Source organism: Amblyomma americanum, chromosome 1 (genome assembly GCF_052857255.1).
Source record: "Amblyomma americanum isolate KBUSLIRL-KWMA chromosome 1, ASM5285725v1, whole genome shotgun sequence".
Lineage (NCBI taxonomy): Eukaryota > Metazoa > Arthropoda > Arachnida > Ixodida > Ixodidae > Amblyomma > Amblyomma americanum.
Genome location: NC_135497.1, coordinates 525346000 through 525365790, shown reverse-complemented (window position 1 = coordinate 525365790; position 19791 = coordinate 525346000). Strand labels below are relative to the sequence as shown.

Sequence of the window (19791 nt, the reverse complement as noted above, 5' to 3'; positions counted from 1 at the left end):
TTTTTGGGTAAAACCTAGTTTCTCCCTACTTTTGCACCAAAAAAGATACTTAAAGATCAGGTTCAACCCAATTTCTGTGCAAATGTGCCTGTAGAAAGTGTGGTTTGAAGGTGCACAATGCCGAAGAACTGCTGGAGTGTAATGGATGTCACATAATTCTTGTGACAGATTTTTAAAACAATTCTGGTTATTTCTCTTTTAATGTTTATTTTTTGTGGTTGCTTATAATTTTTGGATAAATTGAAAACTACATGTACTGATTGGTATTTCATTCCAATAATTATACGCATTATTATGAAGCTGTTTTGGAAGGCAGGTGTGCATTTAGTATGCGTGCTTTGAATTTCAGTGATTGTTTCTGCAATGCAAAATGGAGGGCAGGTCTCTGCTGTGCAAGTTTTTTGCAATGGAGTGAAAGTAACTGGAGCAGCATTTGTTACTGTGTCACCCAGCCAAAAGTTCTCCCACAGACCACTGAGCTTCTGAATACCTATGGCTTACAGCTCGAAGCTCTGGTTGCCTTTTACGAGGTTTTCTGCATTTACGAGTGCAAGCCCAAGGGCTCAGAGCTATCAAGCATTTGAAACCATAGAGCTATACACAGTAGTGCTGGGACCGTGCAGCAAGTCAGTGTGAATTAGGTCGCGATAAACGTGGTTTACTGTAGAAAGCTAGTGTGAAAAAATAGTTGCGCTCACAGAAACCGCTGTTTTTTTCTTAATCGGTCATTGAAACAAAGCAATGCATGTAAAATTTGATATCTCGCTGATTCCTCAATTTTTTTCCAGCTAAAGACCAAGAGTTGCATGGAAGTTGTGCAAGCCACCAAGTTGCGTGTGATTTGTGCCACGGACCTGGAGCAGGCTGGGAAATTAGCGGATGGCCAGTGGTATTCACTCAGTAAGGCAAGCTTTTTCTGTAAGTACAGTTTTTGGCATGGCATTGCTTAGAGATGCATGCACTAAACTGACTACTCTACACCTGCCCATGCTTCAAGAACAATGAAGTACATGAAAAAAATTGATTGCCGAAAAAAAATTGCTGCTTCTGTTATGTTTTTTCAGGAAAGTATTTTCCATTAAAAGGGCTCAGTGTGCTGTGAAAACCTTAAAAGTTATGTGCTTGTTGTGGCTTTTTTTTTCAAATTTCTCTTTCCACCTCGATGTTGGCCTGACCTTGTAGCTTGTCTGCATGAAATTGGCTGCTACTTACAGTTCGCTTTTTTGTTGCTCCTTTATTGCCTGTCACATCCTTTGCGTGGCAGTGTTATGCAGTTTGGGAAGCAATCTGATCTGATTTCTGCATTGGCCTCAAGTGCAAGCTTTTGCATGTGAGGCAGGTTTATGGCGTCCCCTTGTTTTCTGTAACTGCAGTTTGGCCATGAGGGTTAGTCCTTTTTTTATTTTGATGCCGTGTCATATACTTCATGCATAAATTAATGAAGAAAGCACTATTTTTTGTAATAAATGAACATTCATTATATCTGGGGCCATTATAAGTGCGCTTGACTCTAAGATGGCTGCCTTCCGGCATTCAGTATTACATCTTAAAACCAGCCGGAAGACACAACACAGGAGAAGAGATGATCACAAGACGAGGCTGGTCTAACAACAGAAATTTTATTGAAAAGCGGCAAAAGAAGACCTGCAAAGAGATTCACGCGCGCAAAACCCCAAAGCAGTGAGAGGGCAAAAAACAATCGAAAGGCACTGACATACTAGTAAACCATCTAAAAAACTAATTCCTTACAGTGAAGGTTCACCGACGGTTTAGCCAGGCACGTTTTTAACCTCACCGATGTAGTAAGCCTCAACTATATCAGGACCGATTTATCACTTCCCTAAACCACTGATGTGCCGCGGAAATCAGGCGTGCAAAGAGAAAGGTTGTCCTCCGATTGCATTCACGAGATTGAACGTGCAGTGTCAGGTGAAAATTCGCCTCCTCTCTATACAGTGAAAGTGCTCTCAGCCTGGCGCACATTCAGATATCTGCTTGTCTGCCCATAGTAGTTTCAGCTACGAGGCAGTGGAACGCAAAAAACCCGTTTACTTTTGCAAGTGGTGGACATTTTTTATCTGCCACTGTGCATAGCGGACGATTACCCGTAGTTGTATCAAGCCTAGTTTGAACGGAGAAGCAAAGGGCTCCTACCTCACTTTTAGCTGTCAAGACAACAGCAACATCATACTTTGGTGCAACTTTCTTCAGACGGTGCGAAATGGCGTGGAGGTAAGGTATAGAGCCCGCCTTTTTGTGCTGCTCAGCTACGTCAGCATCATGCGAATGGCGTTCCGTTCCCACGAGAGAGTGAAAACACGCTCTGACAGGTGCGCGAGATGGGCAAGTGGGAACCCAGGTGCCATTGGCTTGGAAACCTGCTCCGAGAATGCATTCTAAACACAGTGATGGCATGACTTCCATAAAGCGGTCGTGATGCATGCGATTGCCAACCTGTCCTTCACCAGCCTCGAGTGGTTCTACTCATAGCTAAGAGGCTTCCCGATCTTGGGCTGTGGCACCAACATAAGTGGTCGTCCGCAATGCGCAGGTCTAAGTCAAGAAGCTACAAACGGTTATGCTTAGTGAAATTCAGACGTAAAAGATGGGCTTTGACCGCATGCCTAAAGATTTTTTAAAACGTCTTGTGCCAACTTATCTGACCCCTCCTTGTGCAAAAAAATTGGGTAGCAATCAACATAACGAAATGATACTATGCCGAGGTCTTCCAAATGGCTTTGATGCGGTATCGACTCTGGACAGAAGAATGTCGCAGAGGAACGGTGCGACCTGGGACCCTCTGCACATGCCTGATTTCTGATGTAAATACCGCCTTGCCAACGCACAAAAGTGGAGTTCTAGTTTCTTGTGGACAGCAACCTGGGCAGGTGCTCTGCAGTGAGAATCGACATGTAGGGCCTGTACTATTCATTGTCACATGATAGACCTCTGAGGCATGTGCAAACTGTATCAGGGTGAACAATGAACATGCTTTTACAGATGATTGCGTGATTTTGGTTGCTGGCTTCATGGGGCTGTGGTCCTTTTACTGCAAATCTGCATTTGTCAGTTAGCAGGGCGTACCTTTGCTCAGCAGCATTTTTTTGTCTAAAGTCGATAAGGCATTAGAGCCCTGTTTGGAAGTCCCTGGCATAGTAGCATTTCATTATGTTCATGACTACCTAATTTTTCTGGACATCGAAGGCTCAGATAAGTTGGCACAAGATGTTTTAGGAGTCTTTAAGGCATGCAGTCAAGGCCTGTCTTTTACATCAGAATTGTCTAAGCAGAACCGTTAGCAGTTTCTTGATGCAGACCTGCGCTTTGTGGACGACCATGTTTGTCAGGACTACAGCTAACGATCGGGGAAGGCTGCTTTTAGCTACGAGTCGGACCACTCGTTGCGGGGGAGGATGGTGAAGAGGCGTTTTTGTCGCTGGTTAAGGTCAGTAAAGATGGAAACACTTGATGGGTGTGCAGTCGTGTGCATGACATCAGCTTTACATAAGTCATGCCATCACTACTGAGGACGCATTCTTGTAGCAGGTTTCCAAGCAGCTGGGTTCCCACTTGCCCATCTCAACAACCTGTCATAGTATGTTTTCACACGCTCGAGGGCAAGGAACACATACTCGGATGATGCTGATATACCTTAACTCCACAGTATTTCACAGTCTGAAGAAATTCGCGGGAAAGCGCAATGCTGATGTTGTCTTCACATCGAAGTGCAAGACAGGAGGCATTTGCGCCGCCATTAAAAAAAAGGCTTGATAAAACTGGGTACTTGTCCACAATGGACAGTGTCACAAAAAAAGGTTCACCACTTGCAAAAGTAATGGAGTTTATTGCGTTCCACTGCCTTATGGCTGCAACTAATTTGGGCAGACAGGCAGATGTCTGAATTTGCACCTGACTGAGAACTTTCACTCTATAGGGGGAAGGCAAATTCTAATCTGGCACTGCACGCTAAATCTTGTGAATGCAAATCTGAGGATGACCTGTCTCTTTGCACGCCTAATTCCCACGGCACGTCAGTGGTTTACGGAAGGGATAAATCTGTCGGTAGATAGTTGAGGCTTACTACATCGGTAAGGTTAATGACACATGTGGCTCAGACGTCGGCAAACCTTCACCGTAAGAAATTTGCTTTTTTCGATGATTCATTAGTATGCCAGTGACCTTTGATTGCACTTCGCCCTTTCACTGCTTTGGGTTATTGTGTGCCCGTATCTCTTCGCGGGTCTTTTGTGGCTTTCCTTCAATGATGCTGCCGTGGTGGCTCAGTGGTTATGGCGCTCTGCTGCTGTCCCAAAAGACGCAGGTTCGATCCTGGCCACGCCAGTCTAATTTCAATGGAGGCGAAATTTTAGAGGCTCGTGTACTGTGCGTTGTCAGTGCACGCTAAAGAACCCCAGGTGGTCGAAATTTTTGGAGCCCTCCACTACGGCGTCCCTCATAGCCTGAGTTGCTTTGGGACGTTAAACCCTCACAAATCAAATCAAATAATCAAAATCTTCAATGAAATTTTTGTTAGTCCAGCCTCTTGAGCTCATGTCTTGTGTGTTCTGTCTTCTGGCTGGTTTTAAGGTGAGTCAGTATCAACTCGGCCAGTCGTAAGCCTTGTTCAGTATTACAACATTTTGAATAAAGTGAGAACTTTACTAGGCTATGTTGCCGGGAATCGTGTCCGCAGCAGTTGTGGGCAACTCAGAAGAGATAGCATCATACGATTGGTTGTGTAATTGGAAGAGGATGATGTGCGTTGTGGGCAACTCAGAAGAGATAGCATCATACGATTGGTTGTGTAATTGGAAGAGGATGATGTGCGGATGCTGCGCGAAAAGAAAATTTCCTAATCGGATAATTATTTACAGCCAAAAATGTCCAAAAAGTGGCTGGGCCAGAGAAAAAGTGCAGCGAAATTTGAAAACGCTGAAAGTAGGTGGAGCTACAACGTAGCGCCAAGTTTGAAAAACTGGAAGTATGGACAAAGCCAAAGCTTGGCGCGAAGTTTGAAAACTCGAAATGAGCAATCATGTGACCAGTGATAAGTGACCTATACGTAACCAGGAGATAGCAAAAATAATGATAAATTAGAGGCAATTAGGTAATTACTGAGAATCAAAAGGCAATGAACGGGCAATGAACGAGAAGGCAATTAGACTGAGCAGGTATTCAGTGAGTGGGCAGTAACGATGCATGGAGGAAAATTTGAAAACTCGAAAACGTTGCTGGGATGAAATGAGGGTAAAAGAAGAGTTAATTGATAACCAATCAAGTGAACGAGAAAACAACCATGGCGCCAAATTTGAAAGGCGACCAGTGTCGAGGAGGCGTCAACGCTTTCACATTTTTTTTTGTGCAGGTAGCAGCGGTGATCTCTATTTTTTCTTTTTTTCAGCCAAGACAAAGACCACTTTTCTTGGCTCATGGGCGATGTATCTAGGAACCTGCGGCCAGGACAACGCTGGACAGCATGCATCAGCAAGCTCGAAAAAAAAGCATGAAACAGTAAATAAAAATTGATCATTTTCATTTCAATTCTAGTGGTTTTGTGCACGAATTACTCTGGAATGCACAAAGCTTGTGTTGACAGGCGACCATTAACAAGCTGTGCATTTTTGTGCATTGCCTACTCCAGAACACAAATCCTGTGTTAATTGACAGGTGACACAGTAACGACTGTTACACAGTGTACGAGCACTACACCAAACACACTACAGAAGACAAAGCAAACTACAGAAGACAAGACAGACTACACAAGACAGACTATAAAAGACAAGACAGACTACAGAAGACAGGACCGACTACAAAAGACAAGACAGACTACAGAAGTCAAGACAGACTATAAAAGACAAGACAGACTACAGAAGACAGGACCGACTACAACAGACAAGATAGACTACAGAAGACAAGACAGACCACACAAGACATGCCCAAAATACGACAAGACTACAGACTACAGAAATTTTCTGTCTTAGAATCCTGTAGTGTGTTTTGACTGGGTCGGTAGGCAGCTAAAAAGGGCTCTGTCAAGATGAGCTAAAAATAAATCACTAGAAACCGGGGCAATACAGGAGCCGATACAAATTCTCTCCTTGTGCAGATATGGCTTGCCTTAGCATTGGATAAAAGTTCACCGAAGATGAAACCTAAGAAGTTCTAAGAATCCCCTGCTTGACATTCCAGTTCCATTCATAAAAGCTACGTTTCCGAATATACCATAACAGTCCTGGACACAAGACAGCAAGCCTGACTGTGGCAACGAATAGACAAGATCCTTCATGTCCGCAGACAACGGCCTGAGGTTCCTATTAGTGATTCAGATGAAGAATTCGTGGGCAAACCCGCTTACCACGATTGCTCTGTTATCGCCGAAAACCGTTGCCAACTGACTCGGGATATTATAGAGACTGAAATGAAAGACCGGTTGGGTGGGCGCTGCGTGGCTAAGCCGTGTATTGCTCTTACTCGTAAATAGCTGTTATATTTGCGTCAACATATTAATGTATCACATACTGCGCATATGTTAGAATTGCCGTTTTTTCAGCTATATATAACAGTCTGAGGTTCGAAATACACTGCTGCAAATCAGCGCTCGTGGGTTCCATGTGTCCTCCTTGCGTCCTCGTCTTTATTTGCGCTGTACATTTTCATCGTGAATCACCAACATGCCCAGACTGCCACCTTAGTGAAATATATTTCTCCTACATATTGGGCTCTTTTTTATGTGTTTCTCGTGCGCCTTCATCAACCAAGGTTTTCATCGCAAGCGCAGTCTCCAATGCCCGGTCACTTTCATTCTGCATTCGAACAAAATTGTTCCAGAGCACGTTCGCGCCTTGTTTGTAGGATTCCTACCATCTTTTAACCACGGAAATCGGATCTGCAGAATTCAGAGATCTGAATGGCTTCCCCTTCCTCGTCTCCCACGAAGGCATCTTGCCACGCAGCTCAGCGCCGCTGGGGACCCGTCCACAACTGCAAGACAGCTCAGAGAGTTCTCTGTCCTAGTCTACAAAACCACCGAGCACTTCTGGCAACTTCGACTCCGGCAGCTTTGTCGAGCCCTCCCTGAGACACACTCAGTATTACTTGGTACTGTCCATGGCCTTGAACAAATCAGCTTGACTCAGGATGTACGGAAGGTGCTCGCACTCGGGCCAAAGTTTGCGGCCCAAGGGAGGAGTTCAGCCCCGGAGCTTGAGCCCTTTGTGAGACGGGTGGCCCGGTGTGCCTCCGCAGAGGAGTCCCTGCGCTGTTTGTCGGACGGCATGGACGCGTTGCATCACTGCAAGCAGCCTGTCCCGGAGGTACCTGTCTAGCGCGTTTTGGCCTTTTTGAAAAAAACGTGCCCTTTGTGTTCTACCCGCTGATAAGGAGGGGGGGGGGAGCTTTTCTGTGCTTTCTCACGGGCTTTTTAAGGTCAAAGCTTTAGAAGCAGTTTCGAATGACCTTAATCCCTGCAAGAACTTAGGTATGTCAAAGGTGAAAACTAAAGTGAGACAGCTCTGTACTAAGCTGGAGTTGCAAGATTTGGAGAGAGTATAGAAGCAAGTCGCCGTGATTTTCTTGAGGTCTTTTTTAGCGTCAAAACACATAAGGTTAACACCCCTTCAGGACAATTGTCTGAGAAAATGTCACTTGGCAAAAATCCATTGCCTAGTTCCTTCAGAAAAAGCTCGACCTGTTACGCTTTCATTCGGCTCCGCGCATTACAAACTGGCAAAGATGGTCATTGTAAGGTTATGCTTGAAAAATGCGCCTTTTAAGTCCAGTCCCGAGCTAATGGCTGCTAGCCTCAGTGAGCAAATCTTTCGTCTCTGAGCCGCGGGGTATCCTACTCATGTTTTGATCAGTGTCGCGGAAATTGTACTTATGCGCCTGTGTTCACAAGAGTCTCGTACGTCACTACCACCCTCGACAGAACGGATTGCTGTGATCCCGTACACTCATGGCCGGTCGCATCGCCTAAAAAAGATCGGCGAACGGGGGAACGTGAAAGTTTTTTTCCCAGCTCCGATAGGCTGGAAAAATTGTGCAGACTGTCCAGGTCCTGTGATTAGAAGAATTCGAACAGCAAAAAAAGCACCAAACAAAGTTCATATAATGTACGCATTTCGTTGTCTACAGCATCCGTTTAAAATGCGGGAAGAGCTATGTAGGACAAAGAGGCAGGTGGTTGAAGGAACGCCTCCGAGAACGTTGAAATAATGGGTCCGAACGGCGAGGAGGGTTTCTGGACACACACTGTAGGAAATGTAAGAAAAACGGTGAAGGTGAAAATGATAGCGATTCAGATGAAGATTTCGTGTGTCATCCCGCTTACCAAGATTGCTCTGTTATCGCCAAAAACCATTGCCGACTGACTTGAGAGATCATAAAGGCTGAAATGATAGACCGTTTGGGCGGGTGCTGTGTGGCCAAGCCAACTATTGCTCTTACTGGTAAGGAGCTGTAATACTTGCGCCAATATATGAATGTGTGACATACTGCGCATGTGTGACAATTGCCCGATTTATCAGCTATATATACTGGCCCGAGGTTTCAAATAAACTGTTGAAAGTCAGCGCTCGTGTGTTTCATGTGTCTTCCTTGTGTCGTCTTCTTAATTTGCGCTTTACATTTCCACCATATGTTACATCTGCTCGTCCGCTCATACGATGAGCACCGTGATGACCATCGGCCCTGCTGAAGCTATAGTGGGGCTTAGCTGGCGAAGTAATCAGTCACAAGTGGTAGCTGTGCCCGCTTGTACGAATTGGCGGTTAGCTTCTTCCGGCATCTTAGACGACAGTAGCGGGTGGATGCGAATTTCAAGGGTGGGATGTTGCTATCAAGCGAAGCGCGTACTGTCATTCGTTTTGCCTCCTCACTTCACAATGGGCCGCTGTATGGCGGTCATATTCTCTGGTGGAGTTATTAAGAGTCGCCCAGGCGTTCATCATATCTTTATAGAAAAACAAAAGAGATCTCCCTGAGATTGGTAGCAACTTTAATAGCCCATTGCATTTTTTTGCTAGATCATGGAAGCCTCACTGGAGAAAAAAGCTGGCGGCGACCATGCGGTTTCGTCCAGAAAAAAAAATCTGAAAACCCAGCGGTAAGTGACGTCATTACTGACGTCAGAACAGCGGGAAATGTCAAAGCCCGGAGGGCCGTGACGCCCCAGCCTGGCTGTCACGTCACGAGACGGGAGGATGTCCACTGGATGACAGGAAGAGGCTTAACCTGACCAGGTTTGTGTGTAACTGCCTATCATGGCAGGCGGCAGACGGTACGGGACGAGCAGCTGGGGTCTCATTAGCCTGAGTAGTCACTTTCGGGCAAAATATCAATAGCTCTGAATGCTATTGCATTGCAAACCTATAATAAAATTTGGTGTCCTTGTATGTTTAATCACTCCATTATCTCAGGCAGACGCGTAACAGTGAAAGCTCCTGCCAGTGTACTCTTAACCCACGCTGGTATCATCAAACCTCTCCCTTTTTCATAGCACGATGTCCACGTGCGCGTCCTATTTCTCCAAATTCTCCTTGAAGCATGTCACAGTTCCAAAAACCATCCATCGTCTTCCCAGAGAGGTGTGTCGAATCATTAACATCTCCGTCCTTTGCCAACTGCAGCGTAGAAGTTTTGATGGCTATCTTGATTAAACGTTTCGCGAAAATGGGGAGCGAAGCAATGAAAGTGCGTGCATAAGGTTGGTTATTAGTAGGCAGTGCAATTGTACTAGGTTCCACTGTGCAACTGTACAATGTGTCTTTCAGTTTCGACCTTATTTGTAGCAGTTAAAGAAGGCAGTTAATTCTGATTTCCGTCACTATCTGCAGGAACGTTCACTTTTCAGAGTACGCTTTGTTTTCTCTTTCTGTATCTTTCCAATAATCCTTGTCTTAACGAAGAAAGACTTATTGCGGTAGCTCAATCACTTCAGAATTGGTAATTTTCATGTTTACTGACAATGTTTTGACCACTGCTAACAAGTATTGATGAGCGGTGACGGAGTTGGAGGATGCGTCTTTTGGGCAAGTGTGGTTCGAGCCCAAAGAAGCAAAACTGTCACCGACTGAAGAGTGGCCCGAGAAATCTGGCCGACAAAATCTACCGGGCTCAGCTCGGCGGCTTAGCTGAGCTTGACCTCAGGGATTAACAATAGCCTGATAACGACCGTTCGTTGGCAATCGTCCTCGTTCCAACAGGTAACGCCAATGAATCACTGGCATTGGCTACCCTTTGCCGCGGTTCGCCCATGCCTGGCCGTTTGACACTGCAGCAGCGGAAGCATAACTTGATTAAATTAAAATTAAATTAAAAGGAAACGCCACAGCGGCATTTTTGCTTGCCGCTCTTTGTTAATATACCGCGGCGTCGTGCATTTCCATCCATGTTTGGTTTCAATGCAAAATAGTATCACACGCAGGTTGAAATGCAGTTTTGATTGGTCATTTTCTGAAGTAAGCGGAGTAGGGTGAACGTTTGTGCAATCGAACTAGTAACACTTGGATTCCAAATTATTAAAGCTGTGTGGCAGCTCAACAACTCATGCCAGCTTCGAGCTCCTTGGCTGAGATGTGTCACTTTTCCTCGCTCATTGCGCCCGTTGTCTCGATGATGTGCTCCTTCGCGCAATCGTTTGACCACATGTCATGACCTTCACGGAAGCTTCGTTTTCCAAGAGCACGCTATCGTTCCTCACGCATCCTTGAAAATGAACGCACGGAGGAATAATATCAGCTTTCATTTTGTACCCATGAGAGCGTTTATTTGCTAGCTTGTAAAAAGTGTGATTAGATTTCCACTCCGAGAATTACCGCAGGGTTATCAGTCTGTTCAGTGCTGAAGTGCTGCCTTGTTTTCATTGATTACGTTTCATTTCTCTTGTCTTGTCATATGTGCCATATTGAAAAGATGATAACGCAATCACAAATGCAACTAGTAGTAGGAAAGTATGAGACCTCACTAAAATGAAACAAATATGTTTTTATATACGACCATGATTATTAAAGATAAGTACAGCAGAGGCACTGATGGCTTAAGAAACAAACGACGGAGACACATAAAAAAAAATGCGATTTAATGAACACGGCAACGGATACAGCACAGAAATGGGCGCTACGTCAATAATCACAGCGAGGCCTCAGACTAGTTAATACGCGCAGTCCACCAAGCATCACTGCCCGATGTCATCGCCGCGCCACCTCTAATACAAGTTTTTTGCTGCCCTGCCTGCTGTTATCGTTCGCCCTTTTTTCCTTTCCGGACTCCAGTCAACTGCTTCAGTGCCTCAACGCACTGCACTGCATTCGCTATGCGTTGATACGCACTCTCTACATAGCCCTTATGTGCCCAATGGCGATCCGCACGACCTCAAGGGTATCAAATAATAATAATAATAATAATAATAATAATAATAATAATAATAATAATAATAATAATAATAATAATTGGTTTTTGGGGAAAGGAAATGGCGCAGTATCTGTCTCATATATCGTTGGACACCTGAACCGCGCCGTAAGGGAAGGGATAAAGGAGGGAGTGAAAGAAGAAAGGAAGAAGAGGTGCCGTAGTGGAGCGCTCCGGAATAATTTCGACCACCTGGGGATCTTTAACGTGCACTGACATCGCACAGCACACGGGCGCCTTTGCGTTTTTCCTCCATAAAAACGCAGCCGCCGCGGTCGGGTTCGAACTCGGGAACTCCGGATCAGTAGTCGAGCGCCCTAACCACTGAGCCACCGCAGCGGGTCAAGGGTATCAAAAAGTTGGGTTTTTTTTTCGCGCTCCTTATCAAAAAGTTGGCTTTTTCGCGCTCCTTATTAGCCGGGTGGGGAGGGCCACTGTAGGTATAATCACTAATCAGCCTCAGTAAATTTCCTGAAACTGCCAGCCAGCCCATAGTAAACCAACGAGCCATAATGCTCACTCTAGTACTTTGCTATTATTGTCATAGCCACATAAAAATGTAAACTTTCATCAGCCTTTTAATTACAGAAAAATAACCAGTCCTGGCCATCAAAGTCGTTCTTAAACACCATAACAGAGGACAAGATGGGAATGGCGCAAGAATGAACAAGTAAAGGCAACTGATTTTACTTGTAAGTCACTTTTGGTGCTGATACATGACACACGAGAACGTTTGAAGTAGACAGGGCGTTTACATGAGCTTAGCAACGTCAGGTCAAGTTGCCCTGTCGGGATCGAATTTGCATGCCGCTCTCACGTAACGTCATTAGGTTGGGTTCAGCTGCCGTCAGCAGGTTAGGCAGAGTCAGCCTGACAGTAGAGGGGTGGTTTGACACCACAGGTCTTCTTCAGAAACCACCCCTATTGGCCTTCTCTCCCAGGAATAGGTCATTCCATGCCAAACGCACCATTGTTTGTGGTCGATTCTCCCTAATCTCTTCTGGTTATAGTTGTTTCTTATCGTGAAATTTCATGCAAAATTAAATAGAAATAAATGACAGCTCGTGTGGGAGCCCTTGAATTTACCAGGCAAGTGCAAATCTAGGTCTGAGAAAAAGATTTACAAATTTGTATATTTTTTATGCTGTCGTAAATTTTCCTGAACAATGTAGAAATATTGTACTTTAGTGTCAGCCAAGAAAAAAGTGCCATCCGAGAACTTTTGATACGATTTATTTCAATATTTCGGTACAAAAGTACCATTTTTCTCATTTTTTTCGGAAAACGATGCACGTACATTTGTGATTAATATAAAACTCTTCATCTTCTGTGCGTCCTGTACTACTTAAGGAGCTTAAATTTGAATAGAACATATTAACCCGAAAGAATTCCGAGGTTGCCACAGAGTAGGAGTTGCCGAGTAATGAGCCTTAAATCGTCAGAAATATGTACTCGAAGAAAAAACTGAATATGCGGCACCTTAAATAGCTGCTATGATTTTAGTTACGGTGAGAAACCTTTAAGTGAATTACTTTCATGGAAAACAAAAATTTTGAATTTAAACCTCAGCACCACAGTGATTTTCCTCAATGCCACTGCACTGCGTGACAAGGTAACAACCCCGCTGTAAATCATAAACGCTTTAGGCCGGTTTCACATGCATGCGATTTTCGCCTACGACACTGCGAATTCTGTCGTTCTGCGACTGGGGAGGGCCGTCGCTCTAGTCGCAGACAGCTTGCGATCGAGTTCCGTTCGGTGGAAATTCAGTCGCAGCGTCGGTGTGTTCGCTCTGCGACTGACCAATGGCGAGCATCTTAACCTGTGGTCACGTGCCACCGCCGCCGCCGGAAGTACAGTACCGGAAGCGGCGAAGCGCCAAACGCAAACGGTGTTTTGGAGCGTTGCTCACGCACGTGGCGGCATAGTAGGTGTTGTGGTTTTTCGAGCGCATGCAGGGGCAACTAGTCGATATAGCATTTGCGTTCCGCGCTGGTGAAGCGGCTCGCGCTGCGTTCAATGAACTGCTTGTCGACAATGTCGCCAAGCGACCGATTTGATGGAATGTATGCTCGAACGAATACCGGAAAAATTCCAACAAGACCGGTATATGGGAGGTGTTGCGCGATGGCCCTCCGACAGATCGACCCCACACGTACGTACCAGTTTTTAGTCTACTCTTTCTTTTTTTTTGCTCACGGGTGTGGATTGCAGTGCCGAAGCTCTAACTACGAGCGATTGTGATTTCTCTTTTATGAAAGTGTACGGCAGTCAGTTCAGAAGGCAGGCGCATATGAATGGCTGCACACGTGGATTCTGGGTGTTTTGCAGCCGCACGTTCTGCATCGCTCCCTTTTGCGAGGAAATAAACACATCATTAAAACACAATATGCTGAACTTGTTATTAAGAGAGAAAGCGCGTATGGGCGAAACGATTCCTTTTGAATGTGCGAAAGACTCGCTCAGCAGCACGTGCTCTCTAAATACTGTGCTCGGCTCGAGGCCTGCAAACTTTTTCTCCTCCTTTGTTTACCCTCTGCGGCGCCCATGGGGGCTTTCCACTTGCATTCCGGGGGAAAAAAGTAACTTTAAACTATCGTGAAGGCAAAACAAAAATCTGACTGCCTTTGTTCACGTGCGGAAGAGGCTTGTTTTTTTCTTGTTCATTTTTCTGCCTCAATCTACACTGTGTTTGTTCACGGCGGGGGGCCACGCCAGTACCCGTTCCGGTACGGCACAATAATGACTTATTTCACCGGTAACTGCAAGGTAAATGCTCAAGTCTCTGCCACAGATTCCGATGGTGGTGAAGTGCAAATATATCCGCGTGCTGTGCAATGTCAATGCGCACTAAAATAACTTAAATTATCAGAATTATTCTGGGCCGTTTTGAGCTGCTGATATTTCTGTGGTGTCAAATGTCGAAATGCACAATCTCGGCACCGATTCCATTCGCGAACTGCTTAGTGCATGCTCACTGTTAGTGGAGCGTGCAGTCATGTCCATGCTTTGTTCCTCAGAGCTACTCTGGGAACATGCTATACGCTTTGTGCCACACTCTGGAATTCATTAAGGTGTTTTTAGTTAATTATTTTCCTTCCTAACTAATTTTAACATTTTTTTCAGTAACTGTCGACGTTGTACAAGGTCGGTGGAGAAGCCTCAAAGACACCTACCGCAGAAAATTGAGAGACATTCAGAACTGCAAAAGAAGCGGCGCAGGGGCCGTGCCCAAGAGTGAGGTCTGGATATACCTCGAAAGAATGCGTTTCCTCAGAGATCAAATGGATATGTGGCAGTACGTAGCACTTCAATAACATCTACCACCACACATTTTGCACAGATTAGATTTTACGCGCTTGCTTTTACTTTCGAATATGCAAAAATGAGAAATTGATGTTTTGCAAACATTTTTACTCGGTGCATTCTTCATCTAATATACTTGTGTGCGTTTTGACGGGTTATTTGATTCAATTCAGATACATAAAGGGCAGGTTTGTAGACAGGCGGGCGTAACTGGCATGCTCTCAGCCAAGCCGTGGTTTTACCAGTGCTGCCGCCAAACTCAATAAGCGAATAGCTATGTTCACTATGTAAACAATGTTTACGTATGGCGTTTCCTGCAGAGGACACAGCAGCATAGAGCCCGAGGTTGTCCTCGAAGAGGAAGAGGCAAGCCCGCGGCCACATTCACCTGCACCGTCCTTTGAGGACATTTTTGTGGGCCCTGAACACGTGTTCACCGACCATGACTCCACCGGCCATCCGCAACCCACTGCTTCGAATGAACGGAATAGAACATGTTCCTCAACGTCCTCAGAGGCAAATGTGCGCCAGAGGCCTAAGAAGCGCAGAAACAAGCTAGACACAGTAAATGTCCAGCTTGATGTTGTCAGGAGTGCCTTACGTACCCATACGACAGCGATGACTATTTTTTGCTGTCATTGAAGCCATACCTGGCTACTGTGCCACCTCAGATGGCTCCTGTGTTGACAAGAGCGGTAACTTTACGGCCGTTGATAGTGACTTCTAAAGGCCGAACTGGATGAACACTTCCGAGGCATACACGCGAAGCGCCTACGCGCCTAGCGGCGCGCCGCGACGGACGTCGAAAGCGGTGCGAATCTCCATGGCCAGTTGCTGGCGCGTGCTTGTGCTCGCGTATCGCTCGCCCTCCCGTATCGTTGCTTGACTGCATAGGCTAAAATCGGCCGAAACTTTTTGACTGCCACTTGAAGCGTTTAGCTTTTTAATGCGGCAGGAGAAGTAAATCCATTTATAAACTGAATTGTGGTTTGCACAGTAGGTTTTTATGCAAACGCGCACGCATCGCCTCGCAGTTTTTTTCGGTGTTTAGTGTAATCTGAAGCACCATCGACATAGCATCACTTGGATCCCGGTTCAGCTCGTCGGTATTCCGCTCCTCTCCAAGCATCATTATTTGCAATAATGCCAGTGGTGTGTGCACGAAGACGAGTTTTACTGCTGGTGATAAGAACAGCACTTCAGTTCATTGTGAGGAGGAGGCAGGAGCGTCGCCAGCGGAGAAGGCACCGCTGGTGGGTTCGGCCCGTGTTCGTGGCGCGCAGACAAGAAGGCCGATGTCACCCTGCGGTAAGTATCTTCGTTTCCGCTGTAAGTGTAAAAGGTCCGTGTAGAGTTTTGAAAAGACATTTAGCGCAACAGTTCGGCGGCTTAGTGGTTAAAACATCCGAGCCCTATGCCGTAGGCGCGCAGTTCGGTCGCCAGTGCCGCCAGGTACCCACTATGATACACTGGGTACAGAGGTACAGAGATCCTTTCCCCCTGGTCTGGTGGTCGGCTTCTCTGCATTAATCTGCTTGGAAAATGTTCCTTTGACTGCACCTTGTGCAAAGAAGAATGCTTTATCCCGTGGGGCTACATAATCAATGGTTTGATTGCGTTTACACAGTGCAGTCACTTATAGGTCCCCTAACGACAGCGGACGTAATCTAGCTAACAAGTTAAAACCATGCAACAGCAAATATTGCTATATTTGGTGGTACTGTGCAGTGGTACGTGCGGACGGAATTCCAGCAGCAGGTAAATTGTCGGCTGTGCACTGTGAGAAAGAAAAGTTCGCCGCTGTTGTAGCTGTATCCAAAACGAACAGCAACTGCCACTCTGTGACAACGAACCCAAACTGAAACAAACTTAACAGCTTGGATTTGAGGTGTAATGGTAAAGAAAAAAAAAGCCAGCTACCAATACGCCATCATACATGTTTTAATGTTCTGATGTTCTGTAGTGGCGTCCACACATACCGTTAACATAAGGAGTGACATACCGTTAACATAAGGAGTGAGTGGGAGGGTTTAGTTAGTGCCAAAAAGGAATGGAGGCTTTGGTACAGGTGGAAATGCAGTGCCGGTAATTGCTGTTTGATGGGACTAAAATAGCAGTCGTGTTCCATCTGAACTGAATGCTAGGCACTTAGGGCATATATATATATATATATATATATATACATACGGTTGGAGATGTGAAGCAACTCGGATGAAGTACGCTCCAAAGTTCTTCGTTGCCAACAGAGATCACATAAAAAAGGCAAAGGAGTTTCATGTCAGTGTATTCGAACATTGGCAACTTACGAATAAGCACGATCTTCGAAAGTTGGGGCTCCTCTCGGTGGTCTCCGGGGCACATCGCTATTGCAAAACAGTGTCAGGAGAACCAAGGGGCATGAACAATTGGCTGCTTCTGCACTGCTCGTGCAGAAGCTTAGTGCCTGCATTGCAGAGATGCAACTTTGAAATAACCAAGCTAGTGAGGCAGAAGGGCAGCACTGACATTGACAAGATGCAGCTTTGAAAACGACTTCAATATCTTATCTGGCATAAATAATATGCACACGCCGTCAGGTCGCAGGCCACAACTTTCATTTGTGGAATCAATGTCCCCTTGAATGCTTCTTGTAGTGAAGCATTCAAGAAGTGAGCTTCTCTCCAATCAGAAGAAACCTATCATTTCAAGGCCCTTTGGACTTTAATAGCATCGTGATATCTCCATTGTGCGGCTGGAACGAAAATCTTTGACCCTGAAGACTTTTCACCGACACTGTACACAAGGCTGCTTTATTCAGTCACAGAAAGCACCCACAATAGTTGTGCTGCAATAGCGCATCACAGTGTATTGTAGTCATGCTGTCTGGTTTTTGCTTGTTGGCATAACAAACCACATATTTTCCCTCTGCCGATGCGTCGCATGCGTGAAAGTGACCATGAACTTTTCCGAAAGTTTTTCCGGATGACTCCAGTGCTGTTTGATGAAGTGCTGAGATTTGTTTTGCCAGACCTCAAACGGCAGCTTGTTGTGAGAGAGCCCCTGGGGCCAGGCGAGCGACTGGCAATAGCATTGAGGTTTATAAAGCTGGAGTTCTACATTGTGAGAAAAAGCATTTCGACACATAGTTGTGTGGTAGTTTGGCGAAATAGACAAGCTACCCTTTAAGCCTTGTAATGGTCCTCTAAAAAAAATGAAAGAGCGAGAGAGACCGGAGCAGCTGCTGCTTACAGAGCTGGAACCCATTAAGGCAAACGAAACAGTGCTAAATGCTCAAAAACATATTCGGAAAAATGCAAAGAAAAAAAGAAGTCACATAAAAGCAATAAGTCACAACTGGAGAAACCAGAACAAAAGCAAAATGGTTAAGACGTGACTAAAAGAGTAGGGAACCCCTAGCAATGCAGGTGCACGGCACAGGAAGGCCGGGTTGTAGCACCCGAGGACTTAAAAAGAAAAGAAAGCAAGCAAATGCAGCCAAAGACAGTCCGAATGTGACGAAAATGAACTGAAAAGGAACAAAATAAAGCTAGTGAAGAGTGTCACTACAGATAAACGGTAAGATAACAGAAGCAGTGCAGTAGAACAAATGAGACACGGGCAAAATTTGAATGCATGGAGGTGCTAAACCTGTAATCTAGCATTGCTAGAATCTAGGAGCTTCACATCATGAAATGACTTTCTCTGCCATACCTCTACAAAAGCTGCATTTAAAATTGAGACGCTGGCAGAATAATCGAAAGTACATAAAAAACGGAGGCGCAATTCAAGGTTACGTCATGTGTTGATCATTTTGCTCTGTTTCCTAGCTATCTGGCTTCAGGGTAAGATATTTGCAATGTTGCCGTTGCGTTCCGCGTGGGCATCGAGACAGCACGGTGGTGCATCCACGAAACATGTCGGGCCATTTGGGAACGACTGAAAGATCATTTCATGCAGGTGAAGTAGGCCTTTGCAATATTCTTCCACTCAGCCATGAGAGTTGGCGCTGGTTGTCTCTCAGAGGTATACCCTTTCATGCGGCAGTTTTTCATGTTGTGAGATCATAGCGGCTTTTCAACAGGCTTCATAGCCACCTCGGGATTTTTAGGATTCATCGTGAAGTAGTGCTCTTGCACTGAAAGGAACTTAACAGGGGAAATATTGCAAAAAAAATCGTATTCCCCATGTCTGTCGTTAGATGTTGGCTTTTGGTCATGTAACATTTTGCAAGGTTGCCGCTGTCTATCTCACTCAAAGTGCTGCTGACTGCTTCCAGACACCTACAAAGGCGCAGTGGGGAGGAATTGCCAGGGATTTTTCCCTGCGATGGCAGTTTCCGAACTGCTTGGGAGCGGTTGACGGCAAGCACGTGGTCATCGTCTGCCCTCCAAACCCCAGGAGCAAGTTCTACAACTACAAGGTAAAATTGTGCATGTTCTGTACACTACTTCCATTTAGATATGTTATGAAATGTCATGTCTAAATGAACTGGCTGACTACGTGATTCTTCTATACACATTTGGAGGAACACATAATTGGACAAGTCATACTTGAGCTCATTATACTCCATTTCATACACAGCAGGCAACGCTGCCAAAGCTAGCGTGCCTGTTCGCAAAGGCTGTCCGTGCCCTAAAAGTAGTTCACATTCAGTGAACATTACAGTAATGCTAGAGAGCCCGAACACTTGAGTGCCCAACAGCATCTTATATGGCTTCGCGGCGGACGCACTATTTCCTTAGGCTTCACAGCATTGCCTGCTATTTGTGAAATGGCATACAGTAACCGGGTGTCTCTTGTGTGCAAAGTTGTTAACATGGCAAACAGGGGAACCAATCAAACCATTCCCGCATGTCTCTTATAAGAGTGTCTCTTATAATAAGATTTTACTGTACCATGCTGTATAGCATGCAGTCATGCCTTGTCATTGTCACACTGAACATTTCAGACTAGGTGTGCTGCCACCTGTGCTAATTGTGCTACGCTTTTCATTTCAAGGCACATACTCTGTTGTGCTCATGGCTGTCGTCGACAGTGAATGCAAGTATATCCTTGTGGATGTCGGTGCTGAAGGCCGGCTTAGTGATGGTGGCACACTGA

The 19791-nt window shown here is 45.4% G+C and overlaps 1 long non-coding RNA gene across 1 annotated transcript in view; it reads left to right on the top strand.

Moving 5' to 3' along the window:
- LOC144107396 (uncharacterized) overlaps nucleotides 1–5541 on the top strand; it is a 41098-nt gene extending 35557 nt beyond the window's left edge. The window contains exons 3-4 of the long non-coding RNA XR_013309271.1: nucleotides 789–918; nucleotides 5402–5541. This is a non-coding gene — a long non-coding RNA (uncharacterized LOC144107396). The remainder of the gene's footprint in view (nucleotides 1–788; nucleotides 919–5401) is intronic.
- The last annotated feature ends 14250 nt before the right edge of the window (nucleotides 5542–19791 follow it).